Source organism: Megalobrama amblycephala, linkage group LG1 (assembly GCF_018812025.1).
Source record: "Megalobrama amblycephala isolate DHTTF-2021 linkage group LG1, ASM1881202v1, whole genome shotgun sequence".
Classification (NCBI taxonomy): domain Eukaryota; kingdom Metazoa; phylum Chordata; class Actinopteri; order Cypriniformes; family Xenocyprididae; genus Megalobrama; species Megalobrama amblycephala.
In genome coordinates this window covers 21581695-21607004 of record NC_063044.1, presented here as the reverse complement: position 1 = coordinate 21607004, position 25310 = coordinate 21581695, and the positions used below count along the sequence as shown (strand labels likewise).

The 25310-nt window shown below is 35.3% G+C and overlaps 1 protein-coding gene and 1 long non-coding RNA gene across 5 annotated transcripts in view; one reads left to right on the top strand and one right to left on the bottom strand.

The window, feature by feature from the left end:
* Nucleotides 1-25310, top strand: part of LOC125244061 (stonustoxin subunit alpha-like) — a 1172099-nt gene that overhangs the window by 404299 nt on the left and 742490 nt on the right. The gene's annotated exons all lie outside the window — the stretch shown is intronic.
* On the bottom strand, nt 683-6441 carry LOC125245259. Of its 3 annotated transcripts, XR_007179466.1 has the most exons (9): nt 5393-6441; nt 4922-4981; nt 4511-4590; nt 4344-4391; nt 4177-4231; nt 4071-4091; nt 3841-3916; nt 1784-1852; nt 683-1490 (listed from the first exon to the last, which is right to left on the bottom strand). It is a non-coding gene; the product is annotated as an uncharacterized LOC125245259 (long non-coding RNA). The 3 variants fall into 3 exon arrangements; XR_007179464.1 differs by lacking the exon at nt 4071-4091 and having other exon boundaries at nt 684-1490; nt 5393-6438; XR_007179465.1 differs by lacking the exons at nt 4071-4091; nt 4344-4391 and having other exon boundaries at nt 684-1490; nt 5393-6437.

The window sequence follows — 25310 nt, the reverse complement described above, 5'->3', positions numbered from 1 at the left end:
GGGAGCTATGACGGATGAGGGAAACCATAGTATTACAACACCGCGCGGCTGAATTAAACACTGAATTAAACATAAATGCAGCTTTTGTGTCTTTATCAGCTTTTCTGCATTTATACTGGCCCTGATAATCATCACACATTCACTTACCGCTTGCTCCATTTCTGTAAATCCGTTTTTATGAATGAATGATGACTTACTAGCCGTTGCTCGTCTTTGTAAACAGCCGCTAGCGGCGCCTGCTGGTGAAGTCGACTAACAGCAGATGGAGATCATGCATCGGCACTCTACTGATTTTCCTGCAGTTCCCCGGATGTGAAATGTTGAATTTTCTGCCGAATTTGAACCACTGAATTTGTGGAAGCGAATTTGTAAAGCGAAATAAAATGGACTGAAAATTGCTAGTTGAATTTTATAGGTTGTATTTTTAAACAGAATGAATATTTTGGAAGTGAAATCTGAAAGGTGAATATAAATTATTGAATTTTTAATAATGAAAATTTGTGTGAAATATTTTTAATTGAAATATTCACAGCTTAAATATACGACCATGTTGAATTTCAGCCCATAAAAATGCAAGCCTTAAAAATACAATGCATCTAAATGCAAGCACAGCTAATGTGATGCATGTTTTTTTTTTCAATTAGTGCAATTCAACAAGCTTTTTATTTCAAAAACATTTGGCATTAAATTACTTCCATACACATTTCTTTGTGTATGATTTTGTGAATCACCTACACTGTTTGGCTATTCTCATGTGGTAACATTAAAGAAATATTAAGTGCTAGCTACAAAACAAACAAACAAACAAAAAACAGTTTGTAATAAAAAAAAAACATCATACATAAAAGAGACTTGTATCCCTTTAATATAGACTAAAATACTGAATGTCAAATAGTAGCATTTATAATAAATATTTAGCTACTGTTCATTTCTTGCCAAAACCATACTTCTACAGTGCATGGTAATTTCGGGGTGGTGCAGTGTTGATTACTGATTGATTAATAATGACAAGATCAGATTGTCAGATTGTATATCTTTACATTTTGAATATATTTGTTAAAATTTGAATTCATGTTAATAAAAAAGATACTGCAAAGTGTGACATCATATCAGGACTGTTACAGTGTCCAAAGAACACGGCTTAAATGTGAGCATATCAATTTCTTAATTTGTGAAATAGGATTTGTGCACCCCCAATGAAGAAATTGAAAAGGTGTAGCTGTTTTTGTAACTGGAGAAAAAAGTTTGCAACTTTTAAAAATCCTTTCAAATTTTTAAATAAAAAAATAATTTACTGATGTATGACTATTCTTTAAAATTAGAAATCCCACTGTCACAGGTGCTCAGTTTTGCTATAATAATACCCGCACAGAACATGGTAGTAATCAGCCATCCATTTAAAAGCAGAGGTCTTTGTGGTGTACTGTTGGTACATATGTCCAGGCCAACATCTGATGTCCTGATGCCTTCAACTGGGGATCCCTGAGAACCTGCAATAGAAATAGTACAGATCAAAATCATACATCATACATACCCATTACAAAGTATCTCATCTGGTAACACAAATTATCATTCCAGGTTTAGTTTAAGTTTAGCTCAATATACAATATTTGTGGCATGATAATGCCCAAAAGAAATTATTTCAATTCGCCCCTCTGAATATTCCTCAAACGTGGCATTTTGTGAGATAACCAATGACCTTGTCACGTCTTCTTTTACATTGTAATTTTCATATAAGAGAAATAATTAATGCAAAATATGAAACATCCATGCATTTACAAACCTCATTTGGATAAATACAATAGTGGAAAACTTGAATCAGTGATACACAGGAAAGCCTGTCAGTGATGTGCTGTAAAGTAAAAGGAAAGACACTGATAACACTGTAAAACTGTTTTCATAGTGGGTCCTTTTATAATAAAGTCATTATATTATGTTTTTAAAAGATCTTGTTAATTTTGTTTAATAATATGAACAATATTAATAGTAGTAATAGTAGTAGTATATATAAATGCTAGAAAAATTTCACCATGAGCTGTTTGCATGTAAATGAACATAATGGGAACAGAAAGTAAAAAACAGCTCCATCTGAAACTTTTCAATCAAATCAAAGGAGTACAAGCTCCTGTTCTAAAGTTATAGTACACATGGCACACAAATGAGAGGTAGTCTCTCCCTAATCTTACAAAATAACAACCATCCTGACAAACACATGTTGTATGAAGACTAGAGTTGGAATAAAACACCCCTCCTAATCCTCACATATCATATAAATGTGAATATGAAAAAGAGTTATTTTTGTTTCCCCTCCTCAAGTCCATATTGTCCTTTCATCTTCAGGAAGCCATCTTTCAGCCTCCATGCAGTGGTTGGGTAGAGCTACATTAGGTTAGGACAGCCTTAAGAAGTTATTTCATGTGACTAATAGAAATTATGTCATATGGGTAGGGATAAGTATCTTACAGTTCTAACGGTATTGCTACTGCTACTTATTGATCGGGTACTTCAACGGTATTCTTATCGGTTCTTTTTATTATATACAAATTAAGAACATAATTAACATTGCTTTATAGATGAAATCAACTGAAGATAAAAGACATTAAATCTCTCAAGATCTCAGCAGAAGAGGATTAAACAACTCTAAACAACAACTAACACCGTGTCTATACCAGACATGACTTTTTTTGTGTCGCGCCTCAACAGCTAAAAGCTGACCGACTGTTGCAAAGTACTTGGTCTACGTCAAAAATAGAACCGGAAACCAGCTTACTGTCAGGAATTTGTTGTGTTGCGTCACTACTCATCCAGTGTAGACAAAATCACAGATTATAACAGGTTCTATTATTAAACATGCTGAGAAGATGTTACTGTTTATGTGATCACAGATATATCGTACATCACAGCACACATGAGCTTTGAGGCAGTTTGTCTCAATCGAGATGTGTTATAGGCTGCCCACAATATGCGCGGCAATATCCATCGGCAACTGTAACAGATTTTAGATTTTTGAATTTCATCTTGGGATTTCAAACAGAAACCAGATTTTTCTTACCCCCCCCCCCCCAAGAAATATTTTATGTAATTTTAATTATCTAGAAAAAGCATTTTGATTTAACAATTTCTAGATATTTGGAATATAAACAATACGAAAATATTAAATAAGAAAATCATTTTTTGTAGTGCAGTACATTTTTAAATATATCTCCGATTGTGTTTGTCTAAAAGAAGAAAGTCGTATACATCTAGGATGGCTTGAGGGTGAGTAAATCATGGGATAATTTTCATTTTTGGGTGAACTAACCCTTTAAGGTCTTTTTTTTATCTTTGGTTGATTTCATCTAAGGCTGTGGCTGGAAGTTTTTCACTTTTTCTGTTGTTGTTTCTTTCCTTCAGTAATTCTGCTCGTTAACAGCAGGACTGGTTTACGTCACGTGACAAGCATTGATAATGACACAAGAGTGGGTAACTTTTGTCCACCTCGTCTATAGGCAAGGACTAAAATAGAGAAATTTCATATGAATTAATATTGATTCTGGAATAATTTTTTTTTTTTTTTTTTTTTTTTTAAATCATAAACAAATTGCGATAGGTGAATCGATTTTTTTTCCCCAGCCCTAACATCTATATAGCAATAATGAAAAGTGCGTGTAATTTCTCCAGTACCGACGGCAGAACCAATATTGTTCAAGATTATCGATACTCCGGTCTTTCATAATTTAGCCCCCGGGGCCTGTTTAATACCAGATTTCGGTACCCATCCCTACATATGGGTGAGTTCATAAGGATGAAAGCTTGTGTCAGTCTCTTGATTTGTGACTGTGCAGCTATTGTGAAACTCACCATCTTCATGTATCAAGTGTGAATGGCATCTTGTCCTGAAGAATCACAGCTCCAAACGCTAGAGATTACATCTCATCTGGTAACAAGAGCATAGTACAGCCATAACTGTAAGAACCCTAATGATATCTTTACCCCCTAATATTGCATTGATGATATAAATTCAAACATATTAGAGGCTAAGAGTATGAGCAATGAGTAAGCTGCCCAGATTTCTGAGAAAAATAACTTACATGCCTAAAGTTGTCGACCCCCTGGACCACAATCAGCATTTGTAAGTAAAAAGTATTTAAGAATATATCAGTAAAAATACATGCACGTATACAAATAAATAAATACCTTTGAGTGGAACAGTATGGCGTCTCTTCACTTGAAAACATAACTCAAAACAGACCTAGAGAAATACAATAAAATAAATTAACGACCATGATATCCTGTTATCATAATAGTTAAATAAATGATTATAACTATAAGCATTATAACATTATACTTGTCATCTATGTTACCTCATTTAGCTGATTATTTAGCCTACAGGCCTTTCAAGGACAGTCTCACTGAAACAACCCGGGGTTAATGATTTTAAAATGTGAGACTTCTTTCAAAAACAGGTAAAAACCTTACAGACCCACAACTTTTCAACAGTAGTGTGCTGAATGATTGAGGTTTTGCTTACTATAGTCATCTGGTTCATGGCCTTTGACAGGAGGTAACTCAGCTCTGCTGGGGTGCAGGAGGCCATCAGCATGGAAGGATCTAGGAACACAACATGCAATTTGTCACAGAGCCAACAATATTTATTACAGGTTTATTACAAGTAACCAAGCTAGAGCAGAAGTGGGAAGAATAATATACATAATATTAAAAAATAATTTCTTAAGTTAACAGAATTTATATTTTTAGTATTAGAATTCACTATTGTACATACAGTGTCACTTACATTTGAATGTCAAAGACTTCTTAATAAATTAAAAATATAATATAATAATAATTTTGCAAAAGAAAACTGCAGATGCATGGTGATATAGGTGAGATATATTGTGAAATAAATGCATATTAAATTATTTAATGAGCTTTCTCAGTTCACCTGTGTTTCCTCCTCCTCTGTCAGCTTCTCCTTTGTTGTAGAGGGGGTTTTCTGTCTCCCCTGAAATTACATTAGAGATCAAAACATGTTTGAAATAGTTTCAGCTAATTTTCGCGCTCATGTAAGTGACGTCACCGATTAACGGTACAGCAAGCCATACTTTTAGTTTAAATAAATAAATATGTTTACTATCATTCATTGATAACTTGCCAGCAAACCTTTACAAAACTATCAAAACACCTCATCTACACATAAAGACATGATTAAAAGCCCAAACTTACAGTAAACAAGGGCTCAGAATATAGTTAGCCAACCGCTTCTGAAAACGGTTGAGATGCTAACGGACTTTTTCAAAGACACTAAATCATTTCTTTTAAGTAAATATTCAACAGAAGTGTGTCAGTTACACTTAAGAAAAGTGTCAGGAACAGTTTTATATACTATGTGTGTGATTTTATGGACTAAACTTACCTAAAATCCGTGAAAACAACAGCGAGACGGAGTCCTGCTGCCTGACGTTTCCCCGTTTCCATGGCAACTCAGATCCGCTCCAGCGTTTGAAAGCGATTCGAACGTTCAACGCGCACGCGCATTAAAACACGCCGCAGTCACGCAGCATACAAACATAAACATGCAGAATTATAACATTATGTAAATAAATACATCTATAATTAAAACAATACATCATTTAAAATAATTACAGAATTATTAAATCATGAATTTAAAATGCATTTTGTAGTTCTATCGACCCATTCGTGCAAATTGGGAAAGTGAAACTTTAAAAGAACTTTTATATTTTTTGAAAACGTGCTTGGAGTATTTTTATACCAACACTTTACTTTTGTTATATATATATATATAAAGCCAGTTTTTTTGTGCTTTCAGATTCTCTTTAACTGTAAAAAATAATAATAATAAAAAAATAATAATAATACAATATATTAGATTTTTTTCATGTCCACTACAATGAGCACAGGACGGAAGCAACAACAACAAAAAAATTGTAACCATACAGTATTATGAGATAGAGTTCAAACACAGTATGTGAACTAGCGTTGAAGATTTTGATTATAACACATATACTGAAACAATGAGCAATGACAATCAGAATGAAAAAATGTAAGATAGGATGTAGTCTGAAAAAACATTTTGATTCTTTTTGTTGGTCGAGTGGGTGAATTATGTGTGTACTTGCTGGTTTTGATAAATATGTAATTGTGTGCATATAGCATCCAGGCATCTGTGTGTGTGTGTGTGTGTGTGTGTGTGTGTGTGTGTGTGTGTGTGTGTGTGTGTGTGTGTGTGCGCGTGTGTGCGCGTGTTGCTTTGTGTACACTCATAGTCATTTCACATTCGTTGTTTCACAATATTGTCTCTTGTTAAAAACTATACATAACATGATTCATGAATAGGTTATATTTTTTTAAATATATGTTTACATATGTACACAGGCCTATTTATACATGTAACATGAAGATCAATTTTTAAGCTTTATGTTCTATGCATTTTTAAAATATAAACAGTAGGCCTATATATAGCCTATATATATATATATATATATATATATATATATATATATATATATATATATATATATATATATATATAAATTTATAAATACACACACACACACATATATATATGAAGAATTCAGATGCAAAAGCCTCTAAGTGCCATCTGAAATTCTTATCAAATTAGCATTTTTATGAAGCTTATATGTTTATGTTCAGTTATTTCACTTTAATGGCAATGAAAAGGACCTATTAATTGCCATTCAAGTGAAATTACTGAACCTACGAGCTTGATAAAAATGCTCATTTTAGAAGAAAATTTCAGACGGCACTTAGAGGCTTTTGCATCTTAAGTATTCATATAATATTAACAGTGTTTAACATACAGTATGTTGCATTTATGATTTTCATTAACGCTCCTTCTATCTTTTTAAATATCAAAGTCTATTTTTATACTTTTATTTCGATAAATATGGCAACATAATAATACAAATTGTGTTTAATATAATACTATTTCTACATGAAGACTTAATGTTGTAAAAACTGACTCATGTACATGGCATTTTTACCATAGTAAAAAAAACATTGTCATTCGTCTCTTTATTGCAGAACAAGATCGTCGCATAGAAAAATATATATAGAGGATTTACAACAGTACTCATTGTTATAGCAGCAAATGAACAAAATCAAATTATTTCTCCAGGGAATAACATTAAATGAACACATAGGCTACTTCCGTTTTGTATTTTCAATACACTTCTTACAAATTAGTATACAATCTTAATATATTGCAGCAGTTCAGTTTAAACTGGTATGATGTAAAATTATCTCAAATCTTCACACCATTAATTATGTGGACGTGTTACTTCCAGATGTCCATTATTTGTAAATAAATCTCACAAGAACAATATCCATTATCATATAGCCTACCAATTTCTAAAAATAAAGATTTTTTTTAAAGACAATATTCTTGTTATTCCAAATAGGCTAACAGATTTGTGTGGACACACAATCGTGATAAAACTCAATTCAATGACAACATTGCTAAAGTTTCTGCTCGTGGAAACCCTAACCAAGGCAGTTACAGAAAGGAAATAATAAATATCATTACCAGAAGAAGCCGACTTTGTAAATCCTTGACATAAACCGTTCGCATTTAAAGTTATTAAAGCATTTTCCCGAGAAGTCGCCGGCGCGAAGGTAAGACGGAACAACTGATACACTGCTTTGCGGATAGGCGGAAGTTAACTGACGTCATTGTGAAAAGGGTCTATTCGTACAAAGCGCCCATAGTGGAATAGCATTAGCAGCAAGGAGCTCCTTTCAGAGTCTGTTCCCGCCCCCGATTGTAAAGCAAAACGTGACTGTTTGTAGCGAGAGTGTGCTGCGATTGGTCAGCGCCATGTGGCCGTTATCTGATTGGCTAGTCGGTGGGTGGAGTCGACCTATTTGTGGATTTGTCTGAGATCCTGACGCTAGAATAGTTTCACAGAAAGCAGAAAAGCAATTCACAAATGCACAGGTGGTGATTCACAAATAAATGCAGGCAGAGTTGTGCTTGTGACATAAAAACATATTTGTGAATATGTTTTTTTATTAGCAAATCTCATTTTATTTATTTGTGATTTAAATTAATTTTTTTGAAACTCCTAACATAATATTTGTGGATCTCATTCTAATTTGTGTATATGATTATTTTTTGTGAATACATTTACATTTATTTGTGGATCATAATTATGGAGTCAAATTAATGCCTTAAAGTTTTGCACAAAAATAAAGTTTTGCAAAACAAAAAAAAGAATTGAGCAATAAAAAAATGTTTTGCAAACAAAAATAAAGAATTGCAAAGGAAAAATAAAGTATTGAGCAGAAAAAAATAAGTTTTGCAAACAAAAATAATAAATTGCAAAATAAAATAACGTAGTGCAAAAATAAAAATATAATCAATTACAAAAATCAATGACAGCTGTAATCCTATTTTATCTTTGCCACATATTTTTCATGCTCAAACCTACTAAATCATTTGCAACGCTCATTTTATTCTGCGTTTCAGTCAAGCGTGCGCTCACGATACCGGCTTTCGTTTGCGCTTTTGCACTTTTCTGTGCGGTTCTCTTTATGGCACTGGTTTGACGTGGGGGTGGAGTCAAGAAACGGGGGCACGCCCCCGCGAAACACGTCATCGACAGGAGACGCAGATCGCAACAGAACAGATCAAGCATAGAGACAGAGCGCATTTATTATAATCTGAAAACCACGCCCACCGGGGGAAAAACAATCCAACCGTCTCCATTGACTTTGTATTGCATGAGGCTGCCTTCTTGTCTTTTCTGACTCATTACAAAAAACAGAACAATGCCTAAAAGCTGCTGTGTGACAAGGTGTACAGCTAACAAGCTAAAAACCCCAGAAATAAGTTTTTATAAGCTGTCGACCCCAAAAAACGAATGTTTAAGGACACAAAAGTGGATACAGGCAGTGAGACAGAGCGCAGCGGGTCATATTACTATAAGAAATGCATTGGATGGGGTCGTAATCGGCGACAACATATGCTAAACAAACCAACAAAAATAAACCATTCATTATTTTTAACCATGTCAAAGAATTATTTCACCTGTCGCTGATTACGTTCCCCTCCAATGCATTTCGCGGGGGCGTGCCCCCGTTTCTTGACTCCACCCCACGTCAAACCAGTGCCATAAAGAGAACCGCACAGAAAAGTGCAGCGCAAACGAAAGCCGGTATCGTGAGCGCACGCTTGACTGAAACGCAGAATAAAATGAGCGTTGCAAATGATTTAGTAGGTTTGAGCATGAAAAATATGTGGCAAAGATAAAATAGGATTACAGCTGTCATTGATTTTTGTAATTGATTATATTTTTATTTTTGCACTACTTTATTTTATTTAGCAATTTATTATTTTTGTTTGCAAAACTTATTTTTTTCTGCTCAATACTTTATTTTTCCTTTGCAATTCTTTATTTTTGTTTGCAAAACATTTTTTTATTGCTCAATTCTTTTTTGTGTTTTGCAAAACTTTATTTTTGTGCAAAACTTTAAGGCATTAATTTGACTCCATACATAATCTATTTATTTGGAATATTGCTACAATCCTATCTCCATATGAAACGGCATGTTGCTATTCAACACGAACGTGCATTAAACTTTAAGCTGTTGAAGAAATAAAACCATTAGACGCAACATTAAATATAAAGAATGGTTTGCTTCCCATTTACCTGACATTATCTGTCATTAACGCAACATGAAGCAATTGTATAAACCGGCACATTAGTTGTATTCTTGTGCACGCACTAAACTACAGACAGTTCTGTTCATTGGTGGAAAAATATGAACGTGCAGAACGTTTTCCGAGAAAAAATGTTGAGAATAAACTCGTTAAATTACGAGAAAAAACTCGTTAAATTTCGAGAATAAAGTCATTAAATTATGAGAACAATTTCGTAATTTAACGAATTTGTTCTCGTAATTTAACGACTTTTTCTCATAATTTAATGACTTTATTCTCAACATTTTATCTCGACTTTTTTCTCGAAATTTAACGTCATTTTTCTCATAATTTAACGAATTTGTTCTCGAAATTTAATGTCATTTTTCTCATAATTTAACGAATTTGTTCTCGTAATTTAACGACTTTTTCCTCGTAATTTAATGACTTTATTCTCAATATTTTATCTCGACTTTTTTCTCGTAATTTAACGAGTTTATTCTCAACATTTTATCTCGACTTTTTTCTCGAAATTTAACGAGTTTTTTCTCGTAATTTAACAAGTTTATTCTCAACATTTTATCTCGACTTTTTCTCGAAATTTAACGAGTTTTTTTCGAAATTTAACAACTTTAATATCGAGATGGTTTTATTTTTTTATTATTGCGTGGCCCTAATCCTCTTCCGTATCAAAGTGCAAGTAAGGGCCATTAAAGTAGCATTAATGGGTAAAGTGTATTACAATAGGTGCATTGAAGTGCATTAGGAATACACAAATGTAATAAAATTTCTGATTAGGTATGTGAATTTCTTTCACCATTTCAAACTGACTATATGTTGTTTTCTTTATTTGTCATAATTACAAATATTTACTTATGTAACTACTTTATATGCATGTATATCTGTTTTCAAAACATGCAAAATTGTGAAAAGTGCTATTTAATTAAACAATAGCCAACCTGATATTCAAAGTGTGAGCAAATTATTAAAAAAGGTAAAGGTCATAATTATAAAACTTAGTTATGATCATTTTTTTGCAACTCAAAACACATTTCTTGTAAACTTTTATCTAGGCCAGTACTATTTTTATACTAAAGAAGTATAACTCAAATACTGTTCATTGAATTGGACATTTAATCATAACAGGTCAAATTTCTCATGGTTTCGTCTGAGCTGTAGGCAAAAGTTGGGTTTGAAAATTCTGCCCTTACAGCCAATTAGCAGAAACAAACTAGATGTTTCAGTTCATGTTTTCTGTGGTTTGCACCAAAAGTAAGTCTCATCTAAAAAAATTATATAGCATCATCTAAAAATAATTTGATCATTCTCAGATTTTAAATACATAATGAGACTTGTGTCTTTAGCTACAATGACTTTCTAGACTCCAAAGTTTCTGCAACACAGATTCCCAATAGTGTGCACTCCAGCGAGTTCGGCTGTTTAGCAAAAGTACAGCAAAACTGATTGTTGGTGAGTGTGATGGCATTGGCTTTATGGGGTGTTCAAAACATATCAATCATTGGGGTTCAACCAATAGTAGGACGTTGGGGCAGGCCAATGAGGGTCAAGGTTTAGCTTCAGCAGTTAGTGTTTTCAAGTCATGTCACAAAGAATGTATTTAAAATGCACATGAACATCAGCACAACTCATAATTATCAGTTTAGGTAACTCTGGATTTCCTTAAGAGTTTCCAAGTTAAGTATGTGACAGTGAGAAAACTTGTCAGAGGCTATGGATGCAGAGTCTGCCCTAGTGAAAAAACCCTACCAAAATATATTTAAAATAGGCCTACATTCATTAAAAAAAAAAAAAAAAAAACTAAAAACCCATCAATATAGTAAGCATTTGAAGTGGATCAAAAAAGTTCATCAAAGTCGTCCTTAGAAGAAGGTTTTAATACAACTTTGATGAAGGGTTTTGACCCACTTCAAATGTTGACTATTTAAAGACAAACTGACATAAATATTTGAATTTGAATCACTTGCAGTTCTTCTTTATTGCACAATGCACAATGCATATTTCTAAATATTAAGTCTAAAATGTGTTTAATATCACTATTAGTAAGGATAGTATGATCACTGTATAATTTGAATGCAAGATATATACTTGTACTAAAGTATACTTGCAATAGTTCCACTTTAGCATAATCAAATATACTTAAGTATAGTTTAGTTGGACCTCAACACAAAAATATTTGTTACAGTTTAGCAAACTTTAAGTATACCAATTTAGTATACTAAAAGTACAATTGCAGGGTATTTACATTAAGTACATGCAAATGTAAATGCAATTGTAGTACACTTAGCATAAAATAAATGTATTTGAAATAGATTTTAGTATATTTATTTTTCACTAGGGGAAAGTTCATGATCAAGGACTAATTTGCCAGAATTATGTTCAGTGGGTCTAATATGGGTCCATACATGACTGAAGTAACGTCAGAATGAGTCAATGAGTATGTATTGAAAGTTCAAGATTGAGTACCAATTTGACACCCAGCCAGCAATGACATGTGGGGCCCAGATGAGGGCTTCATGGGCGGCAAATGTGGGCCCCATTATGGGCTTGCACCCGGGATCCACATTGGGGCAAGCCGTGGAAGCCCAGACATACTAAAAGTGGGACCTGTAAGGGTACTGCATGGGTCTTAATTGGGCAATTCATGTCAGACCCATTTGGGTCCCACCTGCCCAAAGGGGTTTAAAGTGGGTTTGCAACCGGGATCCACATGGGGGCCAGCTGTGGATGCCCAGATGGGTTTTAAGTGGGATCTGTAAGGGTCTTATGTGGGTCTTAACTGGGCAATTCATGTCAGACCCATTTGGGGCCCACCAGTCTGAAGGGGTTTAAAGTGGGCTTGCACCCGGGATCCACATGGGGGCCAGGATGCCCAGGTGGGTTTTAAGTGGGATCTGTAAGGGTCTTATGTGGGTCTTAACTGGGCAATTCATGTCAGACCCATTTGGGGCCCACCAGTCTGAAGGGGTTTAAAGTGGGCTTGCACCCAGGATCCACATGGGGGCCAGCCGTGGATGCCCAGGTGGGTTTTAAGTGGGATCTGTAAGGGTCTTATGTGGGTCTTAACCGGGCAATTCATGACAGACCCATTTGGGCCCCACCTGCCCAAAGGGGTTTAAAGTGGGTTTGCACCCGGGATCCACATGGGGGCCAGCCATGGATGCCCAGGTGGGTTTTAAGTGGGATCTGTAAGGGTCTTATGTGGGTCTTAACCGGGCAATTTGTGTCAGACCCATTTGGGCCCCACCTGCCTAAAGGGGTTTAAAGTGGGCTTGCACCAGGATTCAACCGTGAATGCCCATATGGGCTTAAAGTGGGCTCTGTAAGGATCTTATGTTGGTCCTAACTGGGCAATTCATGCAAGGTAAGCCCAACCATTCATTTAAGGAAACAATCTAAGAAAAATTAAAAACGAAGAATGAATGTAAGTACAAGATAAATACAAGACACTTGATGCTTTGAACTGCAAGAAATATATTAAATTGAACAACAAAAATTATCTTTAAAAAACAATGTCACAACATACGGTAAACTAAAAAATATATTTTAAAAAAATCTCTGAAAAAAAACCTCCAAAAATACAATACAAAATACACTCATTATATAATACATTGAACAACAAACATAATCTTTAACAATTTAAATTAAAGCCTTATCCCAGGAACATCACGGTTGATGCTCATGATGCCAAACCACTCAGATGTTCCTGGGAGTCATAAGGCTGATATTAATTCAGCTCCATCAAATTGGCTGTGCTTGTTTTACTTTCATATACTTAAAATGTAGGTAATTATATTATTATTATACAATTATAATTTATTTAGCTCCTTTGTCAGAATATTTTACGAGTTTTAATAATTCTTATATTTTTATAATAAGATATCTGCAGCAATGTTTGCAGTTATAACTGCAACACTACAACTAATGATAGAAGCCAGCAAGATGCACAGGGAGACCGGGGAGACCGACATTATGATGTTTACAAGCCCAAAACATTTGAGACTGTTTGCTTACACATTTAGTTTGATTTGATTTGTTCCAATTTATTCTTAGAGCAAAAGGTGGGGACAGTGCAATATGTTGAAGTATGTGTTATGCAATATGTGCAATATGTTTTTATGTTTAAAGCATGAGGAAGGGTTCGGGACGGAACCAAACTCTGAATCTGATATTGACTCAGATGAATTTGAAGTGAAATAATGATGAATATTTTATATCATATCACCGTTATTGAATAAAAGTATATTGTGATATATTGATACTGAATTATTGTCCAGCCCTATAGCTAAACCAAACCCGCTGTTTTTCCTTTTGGTTAGATTCTACATCAGATTAAACAGCACAAACCAAAAATACAGACTACTGTACAATCTGCAGTGTTATTTTCATGGCAACATAATATTTCAACTTACCTTAATTTTATGGAAATTCGGCGTTGGACGGAAGAAATATGCACTTCACCTCCAAGTCACAGCCAGCTTGCTTTCCGATTCCGAATGGACTGTTAACGTTTTGAGCGTGAAACACGGCCTTTGCATACAGGCCCCAGAGATGTCCGAACTGCCTGACCAAATAACAATTTAATACAGTAAAATTCGTAAATTAAAGGATATGTGAGAGAATTAACAAACGACTTAACTGCTTCGCTGGCTTCATTATGAATGAGCCTAATTAGGTGTTGTTGTGCATAACAGGCAGTGGTGGAGAGTACTGAAAATCTGTAGTCAAGTACAATTAAGTGCATTGCTAAAATATTACTCAATTACGAGTAAAAGTACCGGTGTTAGAGAAATACTCAAGTAAAAGTACAGTTTGTAAAAAAAAAAAAGAAAAAAAAAACTAAAAAAAAAATTAAAAAGAAAATATTCAGAGTATTAGTTACTTTTAACCACTGATGTCACCGTCACTTCTCCAGACTAGGGCTGGAAATTGTGTGTTTTCCTTTACCAGAAGTTAACATGCCAACAATCTATTAATCATTAATAATTGATAAGATGCAAAACAAGTGTTTTTCCCTCATTTTTTTCTCATTTAAGTTTTTATTTCCTTATTAAGCAAATGTCTCCGGCAGACAAAAAACTAAATTACATGAGGAGCCACGACTATTGATTAAATATCCATGAATACATTTTTAACTGGTTAAATTCTTCATTCAGAATCAATGAAAGATCAATCATTAACGTCCTTTTTTTGTTTTGTTTTGTTTTCCGTCCTCATGACCCGGTTTTCATCGGCTTGTTTGCTATCAAATCACCTTATTGGCTACAAAAATGCAGATAAAAGGTTTGGATATGAATTAAAATTGTACTCAGTACTCAACTATGATTTTAAAAGTAACTTAGTAGATTACATGGATTAATGAATATTACAAGTAAAAGTACAGGCTTGAAAATCTACTCATAAAAGTACAAGTACCCCAAAAAACTACTTAATTACAGTAATCTGAGTATTTGTAATTAATGACTTCCACCTCTGATACCAGAAACCACTCCCCAAGCGGGTCTTGAATCTGGGTATCCGGCGTGGTAGATGGATGTGCAAACTGACCAAAAGCCAATTGGGTAGCAAAATGGGTCCTATGAGGCATCAGGGAGGGATTTACCCAACATTCTACAGGCAACTATATGTTATAAGCAACTTATGTTAAGTTAGCAAAATATTCATACAATATAAATATTGTAAATATTCAAATGCCAGCAGTAGCAATGCTGTCTCCTTTACACTTATCCCCATAAATCTGTCCCAATCTGTCCCCTCTGTCCTTACAGGCCTACTTCTTTAACTACCTCAGCCCCTCCCTTTAACGTCTTAAGCCATAAACCATGTATATGTCAATGCATCCTGAAGATCTTCAGATAGCCTAACCAAACAGATCTACTGTACCTTTTACAGCCAACACATCAGTCATTGTTGGTGTATGAGCTACACCTTGATAGAAACACATGCTACTCCTTGGTCCAAGGACATCTAACAACACAGAAGTGGCAGACAGATTGATGATGAGGCCTCCTGCAAGTCCTTTTTTTTCTTTTTTTCTTTTTTCCTCTTGTCCTGTCCAGCATCGAAGCAAGCAGAATGATGCTCTGTCTGCCATGTTGTGACGAGCAGATTTTGCTTTGCCAAGAGGAGCTTGAATGATAAGGCTCCCCTTGATATCCTAAGTTAAGCTTATTTTATTTTATTTTTGATGCTTGTTTGTAGATGAGCATTACATAATATTGCTGGACCTGAACCAATCACCCAAACCCATGGCCACTTGGCCCATAAATATGCCATTCAAGACCCATATATGTGTTCCCAGATCAAACCCATGGCCACTTGGCCCATAAATATGCCATTCAAGACCCATATATGTGTTCCCAGTTCAAACCCATGCCAACTTGGCCCATAAATATATCATGCAAGACCCATATATGTTTTCCCAGTTCAAACCCATGCCCACTTGACCCATAAAAATTCTATGCAGGACCCATATGTGCATTCCCAGGTCAAACCCATGCCCACTTGACCCATAAAAATTCTATGCAGGACCCATATGTGCATTCCCAGTTCAAACCCATGCCCACTTGACCCATAAATATGCCATTCAAGACCCATATATGTATTCCCAGTTCAAACCCATGCCCACTTGGCCCATAAAATTTCTATGCAGGACCCATATGTGCATTCCCAGTTCAAACCCATGTCCACTTGGCCCATAAATATGCCATTCAAGACCCATATATGTGTCCCCAGATCAAACCCATGCCCACTTGGCCCATAAATATGTCATGCAAGACCCATATATGTGTTCCCAGTTCAAACCCATGCCCACTTGGCCCATAACAATTCTATGCAGGACCCATATGTGCATTCCCAGTTCAAACCCATGTCCACTTGGCCCATAAATATGCCATTCAAGACCTATATATGTGTTCCCAGTTCAAACCCATGCCCACTTGGCCCATAAAAATTCTATGCAGGACCCATATGTGCATTCCCAGTTCAAACCCATGCCCACTTGGCCCATAAATATGCCATTCAAGACCCATATATGTGTTCCCAGATCAAACCCATGCCCACTTGGCCCATGCCTGTCCCTTATGGGGCCCATGTAATCAGCTCATATGGGCTTCCTATGTGGGACTCGTACTACAAAACCTACATGGGACCCGCAGATTTCACCCAGCCAAAGCCCATGCCCACACAGTACCCATGGAACCCGTAGTTAACCCATCTGGGCCCCTCGTGTCATTGCTGGCTGGGAAGAGGAGCTTGAATGATAAGGCTCCCCTTGATATCCTAAGTTAAGCTTATTTTATTTTATTTTATTTTATTTTTGATGCTTGTTTGTAGATGAACATTACATAATATTGCTGGACCTGAACCAATCACCCAAACCCATGGCCACTTGGCCCATAATATGCCATTCAAGACCCATATATGTGTTCCCAGATCAAACCCATGCCCACTTGGCCCATAAATATGTCATGCAAGACCCATATATGTTTTCCCAGTTCAAACCCATGCCCACTTGACCCATAAAAATTCTATGCAGGACCCATATGTGCATTCCCAGTTCAAACCCATGCCCACTTGACCCATAAATATGCCATTCAAGACCCATATATGTATTCCCAGTTCAAACCCATGCCCACTTGGCCCATAAAATTTCTATGCAGGACCCATATGTGCATTCCCAGTTCAAACCCATGTCCACTCGGCCCATAAATATGCCATTCAAGACCCATATATGTGTTCCCAGTTCAAACCCATGCCCACTTGGCCCATAAAAATTCTATGCAGGACCCATATATGTGTTCCCAGATCAAACCCATGCCCACTTGGCCCATGCCTGTCCCTTATGGGGCCCATGTAATCAGCTCATATGGGCTTCCTATGTGGGACTCGTACTACAAAACCTACATGGGACCCGCTGATTTCACCCAGCCAAAGCCCATGCCCACACAGTACCCATAGTTAACCCATCTGGGCCCCACGTGTCATTGCTGGCTGGGCAGAAATATGTTCATTAGGTCAAATGTGCAATTCTCTGTGGCTGACATATCATCAGAAGGAGTCAATGACTTTATATAAAAAGTTCATGATCAAGGACTAATTTACCAGAAATTTGTTCAATAGGTCAAAATGGGATCATATATGACTCAAGTAAGATCAGAGAGAATCAATGAATATGTATTGAAAGTTCAAAATAGAGTACTTTTGGGCCAGAAATATGTTCATTAGGTCAAATATCGACCTCTGATGTGATGATGTGAAATCAGAAGGCGTCAATGAGTGTTTATAAAACCTTCAATGTTGAATACTTTTTGGCCAGAAAAATGTTCTGTCGGTCAAATATGGACTAATGTCTGGCTTATCTAACATCAGATGGAGTCAATAGTTATGTATTCAAAATTCATGATCGAGGACAAAATAATGTTTAAGTAGGTCTAAAATGGACTTCTGTATTGCTGAAATAAAATCAGAAGGAGTCAATGAGTATCCAGAAATATGTTCATTAGGTAAAATATGGACTACAGTATGGCTGATGTGACATCAGAAAGACATCAGTATGTATATATAAAAAGTTCAAGATCGAGTACTCTTTGGCCAGAAATATGTCCACTGGGTCAAATATGCAATACTTTATACCTGACATTTCATCAGATGAGTAGGTCAGTTCAGTCAATGAGTAGGTAAAAAAAGTTCTTGATCAAGGACTAATTTGCCAGAAATATGTTCAGTAGGTCTTATGTGGACTTCTGTATGGGTGAAGTCAAATCAGAAGGAGTCAAAGAGTATATAGAGAAAGTTCAAGATCGAGCACACTTAGGCCAGAAATATGTTCCTTACGTCAAATATGGCCTACTCTCTGTCTGATGTAACACCCAGAGTCAATGAGTCTGTATAGAAATTTCATCATCACCAGAAATTTGTTCAGTAGGTCATAATGGCTTCATATATGGCTCAAGTATCATCAGAGTGAATCAATGAGTATGTATTGGAAGATTGAGTACTTTTCGACCAGAAATATGTTCATTAGCTCAAATATGGACTCTAGTAAGGCTGATGTGACATCAGAAGGCGTCAGTAAGTGTATGTAAAAAGTTAAAGATTGAATATTCTTTGGCCAGAAATATGTCCATTAGGTCACATGCAATACTCTATGGCTGAAGTAACATCAAAATGAGGCATGTATATAAAGTTCATGATCGAGGACTCTTGGGACCAAAAAACTTTAATCAAGAGTTAAATGGACTCCTGAAAATGGCTGAAAAATTTCAGATGGAGTCAATGGAGTCAAAGTTCAAGACTGGGCCAGAAATATGTTCAGAAGGTCAAATATAGACCTCTATATGGCTGATGTGAAATCAGAAGGTGTCAATGAGTGTATATAAAATCTTCAATGTCGAATACTTTTTGGCCAGAAATATGTTCCGTCGGTCAAATATGGACTACTGTTTGTCAGTAATTATGTATACAAAATTCATGTATACAAAATTCATGATCGAGGACAAAAAATGTTTAAGTAGCTCTAAAATGGACTTCTGTATGGCTGAAGTAAAATCAGAAGGAGTCAATGAGTATCCAGAAATATGTTCACAAGGTCAAATATGGCCTACTGTCTGTCTGATGTAACACCCAGAGTCAATGAGTCTATAGAAATTTCATCATCAAGGACCATTTTTCCAGAAATTTGTTCAGCAGGTCAAAATGGCTTCATATATGGCTCAAGTAACATCAGTGTGAATCAATGAGTGTGTATTGAGTGTGTTCAAGATAGAGTACTTCTGGGCCAGAAATATGTTCATTAGGTAAAATATGGACTACACTATGGCTGATGTGACATCAGAAAGGCATCACTATGTATATATAAAAAGTTCAAGATCGAGCACTCTTTGGCCAGAAACATGTCCATTGGGTCAAATATGCAATACTTTAAACCTGACGTTTCATCAGATGGAGTCAATGAGTAGGTAAAGAAAGTTCTTATATGGACAGTAGGTCTTATATGGACTTCTGTATGGGAGAAGTCAAATCAGAAGGAGTCAAAGAGTATATATTATAGAAAGTTCAAGATCAAGCGCACTTAGGCCAGAAATGCTCTTATTCGTGAGCGTGATGTTGCTTGGGCCAAAGCTAGACTAACTGACTCAAGCTCTGACTGGATCTGCTTTAGGCAGCTTCGAAATAGATGTACAGTTGCTGTCAGAAAAGCCAAGGCTGATTATTTTGCTGTTAACTCAAATAATCCTAAAAAATTTTGGCAGAATATAAAACTGTTAACAGGCCATAAAAATATCTCTAGGTTTCCTTCGTGTATAAATACGGATTCTTCTAGTATCTCTGATAAAGAGCAAATGCTCAATTGTTTTAATAAGCATTTTGTTGCTTCCGGTTGTCTATTTAAATGTAAAAATACTACATGTCCTGATACAGATTTCATTAATGCAGAAAGTCGCTTTAAAAAGCAGGAGTTTAGATTTAAACAAATTACAAATTCAGATGTTTATAAAGCACTTAGATCATTAGACACAAATAAATCACCAGGTCCTGATTGTGTGGAACCTCTGTTTTTAAAATTAGCTGCAGATATTATTACTTCCCCTTTAACTTACATTTTTAATCTCTCATTAAATTCTGGTGTCGTTCCTGAAATCTGGAAATCAGCTTTTGTTGTTCCATTGTTAAAGGGAGGAGATTCTGCGGAATTAAACAATTATAGACCAATATCAAAGCTTTGTGTTTTAACAAAGATTTTAGAAAGTTCTATTAGCGAACAGTTAACTTGTTACTTGAATACAAACAAAGTGCTGTCTGTTAATCAATCTGGGTTTCGCAAAAAACATAGTACTACAACAGCTGTCCTGAAAGTTATGAATGATATTGTGGGATCAATTGATAATGGTGAATTTTGTGCCTCTCTTTTTATTGATTTATCAAAAGCTTTTGATACGGTGGATCACGAAATTTTGCTGCATAGGTTGAAAAGCGTTGGTCTATCAAGATCTGTTATCCTCTGGTTCAAAAATTATTTATGTAGAAGAACCCAACGTGTACAAATTGAATGTAATTTATCCGACTCACTGGAGACTGTTAAAGGTGTTCCCCAAGGATCTGTGCTGGGGCCTCTGTTATTCACTATTTATATAAACAGTCTCGATTATGACATTCAAGATGTTAACTTTCATTTTTACGCAGATGATACGATTATGTACTGTAGTGCTTCTTCTGGGCAGCAAGCCCTGTATAAACTTCAGTCTGCTTTTGATGTTATTCAGTCACGGTTCTCCAGTTTAAAACTTGTTTTGAATAGTGATAAAACCAAGTACATGGTATTCTCAGGTTCGAAAAAACTTGAAGGTAATTTAATTTCTCTACAGACCCCACAAGGTACCAAGATTGAATTAGTAAAAGTGTACAAATATCTTGGAATTATTGTTGATGATGCTCTATCTTTTGGTCCTCATATCACACAGCTGAAGAAAAAACTGAAAATTAAGCTTGGGTTTTATTTTAGGAACAAATTTTGTATGTCATTTGATGCAAGAAAGCAATTAGTTTCTGCCACTTTTTTATCTGTACTTGATTATGGCGATGTAGTGTACCAGTTTGCTCCATTATATCTTCTCTCTTCTTTAGATGCTATTTACCATGGTGCTCTTAGATTTATATCTAACTGTAAATCTTCAACTCATCATTGCACCTTGTATAGTAGAGTGGGTTGGCCATCTTTGCCTAGTAGGAGAAAAATACACTGGTACTTAATCATCTACAAAGCCATCTTGGGGATGCTGCCCTCGTATCTTTCTTGTCTTCTTCAACAGAAATCTGTTACGAAATATTTCCTACGCTCACAAAATTGTTTTAATTATTTTGTTCCATTTGCTAAATCCGAATTTGGTAAGAAAGCCTTTGTGTATGCAGCCCCGTTTGATTGGAATCACCTTCAATCGAAACTGAACTTTAAAAATTGGCTGTCTTTAGATCAATTTAAAACAGTTATCCGGCAAATGGAAGATGATGCAGTGAAATGTAATTGTTTTTAATTCTGTGTTTTTAATTCTGTATGTATGATCTAAATTTGTGATGAAACTATTTGTATTGCTGCCATTTTGGCCAGGTCACTCCTGTGAAAGAGATTTTTGATCTCAGTGAGTCTCTTCCTGGTTAAATAAGGGTTAAATAAAATAAAATAAAAATAAAAAAATATGTTAATATGAAATATTAACATTCAAGATCGAGTACTAATTTGTCAGAAATATGTCCTTTAGGTCAAATATGCTATACTGTGTGGCTGACATATCATCAGTAGGATTATATGTTACTTATTGTATGCAACAAAACTTCTGTATTACCTATTTAATGCAGAAACCAAATGAAAGTTATTGTTTTATTGCAATGCAACAGCAGCATGTTATGTTTTCTCTTTAATTCACAAAGGAATTTGTTTTTGTATGCAATGCAATGATATTGCATAGCTTATATGTCATTCTTCACTGCACAACGCATTAAGATAGATCATTATAACGGTATAAGTTAGTTAACTTGAAGCGCATACCTTATATGTATCATTTTATGCATTGCAATGTAACAGCACATATGCGTTACCTCTTGTTATATTAATTTCTTCTATTAAACTGTTCTTGATGCATTGCAATACAACAGCATAGGTGTTTGTTTTCTGTTTAATGCAAAAGGAAAGAGTTAGTTCATCTATGCCAGTGCCCAGCAAGCAATAGCCGTCATTTCACCGTCTCGGTTAACTATAGACCCGATATAGTCTGGCTATGTGTAACCCACTTTTAGCCAAAATAATCTTTCCTTTGGTTACATGTCGTTTTTGCCAAAATAACTTGCGAGTTGTATGATATTGCATCATGTAAGTTAAGTCAACAGTGATTACAAGGTGTTTGGTTTCACATCTTTGACATGTTATATTGTGTAGGCTGTGCGTAGCCACAATATAGCTCGTAGTCAGACCGGCTATTTGTAGCCCACCTATAGTCAATCCTGATTTATTGTAGTTTTTGGACAGGAAGTGCTTGAGATGGTTGATATCTCATCATGTTCGCAATGTCAATGATTTCTACAAGATTTAAGTGGCATTTCATGACATGGTCTATATGTAGTCACGATTTAGCTCTGAATTGGATAGGCTATGTGTAGTCTGCTTTTAGTCCACCTGGTGAAATCAAACTGAACTTTTTACATATACTTACTAATGCCTTCTGATGTCACATCAGCCTTTCTGGAGTCCATATTTGACCTAATGAACATATTTCTGGCCCAAGTGCGCTTGATCTTGAACTTTCTATATATATACTCTTTGACTCCTACTGATTGGACTTCACCCATACAGAAGTCCACATAAGACCTACTGAAAATATTTCTGGCAAATTAGTCCTCGATCAAGAACTTTCTTTACCTACTCATTGACTCCATCTGATGAAACGTCAGGCATTAAAGTATTGCATATTTGACCCAATGGACATGTTTCTGGCCCAAGAGTGCTCGATCTTGAACTTTTTATATACACATAGTGATGCCTTTCTGATGTCACATCAGCCATAGTGTAGTCCATATTTTACCTAATGAACATATTTCTGGCCCAACAAGTACTCTATCTTGAACACACTCAATACACACTCATTGAGTTAACTCTGATGTTACCTTGAGTCCATATATGAAGCCATTTTGACCTACTGAACAAATTTCTGGCAAAAATGGTCCTTGATGATGAAAATTTCTATACAAAGTCATTGACTTTTTCTGGGTGATTACATCAGACACAGAGTATTGCCATATTTGACTTAATTCACTATTTCTGTCAAATTGGTACTCAATCTTGAACTTTCAAATACATACTCATTGACTCAGTCTGATTTTACTTCAGCCATAGGATTAAGTCCTATTTTAGAGCTACTTGAACAAATATCTGGCAAATTAGTCCTCGATCATGAAAATTTGTATACATGAATTATTGGTGGTAATTATCTGACAGAACAGTAGTCCATATTTGACCGACGGAACATATTTCTGTCCAAAAAGTATTCGACATTGAAGATTTTATATACACTCATTGACACCTTCTGATTTCACATCAGCCATGAGAGGTCTATATTTGATCTTCTGAACATATTTCTGGCCCAGTCTTGAACTTTGATGACTCATTGACTCCATCTGAAATTTTTCAGCCATTTTCAGGAGTCCATTTTACTCTTGATTAAAGTTTTTCGGTCCCAAGAGTCCTCGATCATGAACTTTATATACATGCCTCATTTTGATGTTACTTCAGCCATAGAGTATTGCATGTGACCTAATGGACATATTTCTGGCCAAAGAATATTCAATGTTTAACTTTTTACATACACTTACTGACGCCTTCTGATGTCACATCAGCCTTACTAGAGTCCATATTTGAGCTAATGAACATATTTCTGGTCGAAAAGTACTCAATCTTGAACTTCCAATACATACTCATTGATTCACTCTGATGATACTTGAGCCATATATGAAGCCATTATGACCTACTGAACAAATTTCTGGTGATGATGAAATTTCTATACAGACTCTGGGTGTTACATCAGACAGAGAGTAGGCCATATTTGACATAAGGAACATATTTCTGGCCTAAGTGTGCTCGATCTTGAACTTTCTCTTTGACTCCTTCTGATTTGACTTCACCCATACAGAAAGACCTACTGAACATATTTCTGGCAAATTAGTCCTTGATCAAGAACTTTTTTTACCTACTCATTGACTGAACTGACCTACTCATCTGATGAAATGTCAGGTATAAAGTATTGCATATTTGACCCAGCGGACATATTTCTGGCCAAAGAGTACTCGATCTTGAACTTTTTATATATACATACTGATGTCTTTCTGATGTCACATCAGCCATACTGTAGTCCATATTTTACCTAATGAACATATTTCTGGATACTCATTGACTCCTTCTGATTTTATTTCAGCAATACAGAAGTCCATTTTAGACCTACTTAAACATTATTTTGTCCTCGATCATGAATTTTGAATACATAACTATTGACTCCATCTGATGTTAGATAAGCCAGACATTAGTCCATATTTGACCGACAGAACATTTTTCTGGCCAAAAAGTATTCAACTTTGAAGGTTTTATATACACTCATTGACGCCTTCTGATTTCACATCATCACATCAGAGGTCGATATTTGACCTAATGAACATATTTCATATTCATTATATGAACAAATATGAATATATTTCCCAAAAGTTCTCTATTTTGAACTTTCAATACATATTCATTGATTCTCTCTGATCTTACTTGAGTCATATATGATCCCATTTTGACCTATTGAACAAATTTCTGGTAAATTAGTCCTTGATCATGAACTTTTTATATAAAGTCATTGACTCCTTCTGATGATATGTCAGCCACAGAGAATTGCACATTTGACCTAATGAACATATTTCTGTCAAATTGGTACTCAATCTTGAACTTTCAAATACATACTCATTGACTCAGTCTTATTTTACTTCAGCCAAGGATTAACCTATTTTTGACCTATTGAACAAATTTCTGGCAAATTAGTCCTTGATGTTGAAAATTCTACACAGACTTATTGGTGTTTCATCAGACAGACAGTAGTCCATATTTGACCTT